General features: G+C 39.7%; 1 protein-coding gene across 2 annotated transcripts in view; it reads left to right on the forward strand.

Moving 5' to 3' along the window:
• The first annotated feature begins 647 nt into the window (after positions 1–647).
• LOC101859634 overlaps positions 648–1,040 on the forward strand; it is a 3,514-nt gene continuing 3,121 nt past the window's right edge. For both annotated transcript variants that reach the window (XM_005097582.3, XM_035969582.1), the window contains exon 1: positions 648–924. The gene's annotated coding sequence lies outside the window, so the exon portion shown is untranslated. The remainder of the gene's footprint in view (positions 925–1,040) is intronic.

The raw sequence follows: 1,040 nt of genomic DNA on the forward strand, positions 1-1,040 counted from the left end.
CTCGGAGTTGGACATTTTGGTGTTAAAAAAGCAGTTGGAGGAGAAGAGAGATGTGTATGAATAAGGAAGTTAGGTCGTTTTCTTTTTATTGTATCTTGTTTTGTTTATGTTTATTGTTTTGGGGTGGGTTTTTTTGTTTGTTTTTGTTTTAATATAGCCCATCCTCAAGAGATATCCAAGCACTAGGATATGTGTTATGACGCGGTAAAATCAGGCGCTCGTGAAATTTAGGGCATGTGGAGTTATTGGTGTCATCTGGAAGCTGATTTATTTGACATGCTTCCAATGAAATAAATATCTCTAATCTTTTTGTGTAGGACTCAAGATGTCTACCTTTGTTGAAGGAAATGAGGTGGCCTGGTTTCATTGGTGAAATTAACGAGAAAATGGCCACCAAAGCTTGGTAACTCCAATAACTAAAGAGTCTTTGAAAACTGAAAACTGAAATATTTTGTTCCTTTAATCAATGTTTTAAAGTAAAATCCACACGGAAATGTGGTTTTATATGGACACAAAAGAGGTTAAGCCAAACATTTAAAAAAAATTTGATCAGAATTTTCAAAGTAACGGAAAATACCTGCCTGTTTCTCCGGTTTAGTTTATTTTAACGAGCGCCTGATTTCACCACGCTGCCTCCCAAGCTGTCTCAGTGATGTAACTACAGCGACCTAGGATTTCCTCAGGAATTGTCCTACAGCTCTTCAAGGTCTGTCTGAGCTCAGATCCGGTAGCGGCGTGAGCATAAAACGGCTCACGTTCTCTTCCTCAAGCATTCATCCTCAGATCCCTCGTGGTCTCCGAGACATCCTGAGACATCCTGAGACATCCTGAGATAGCAGGAGACAGCCCGAAAAGACAGCTTCGGTCTGAACTTTGCTCACAGTGAGACATCTTCCTGATATACAAGTTCCCACTACTACTGAGGTGAGAAAACATACTTTGTCTTCTATTCGTCTCAGAGCTTTATCTCTTTTTTTTGTTTTGCTTTTATCTTTCGCAGACTCTTTCTTTCTCTCTCTCTCTCTCTCTCTCTTTCTCTC

The sequence above is a fragment of the Aplysia californica genome, unplaced genomic scaffold (assembly GCF_000002075.1).
Source record: "Aplysia californica isolate F4 #8 unplaced genomic scaffold, AplCal3.0 scaffold00158, whole genome shotgun sequence".
NCBI classification, from domain to species: domain Eukaryota; kingdom Metazoa; phylum Mollusca; class Gastropoda; order Aplysiida; family Aplysiidae; genus Aplysia; species Aplysia californica.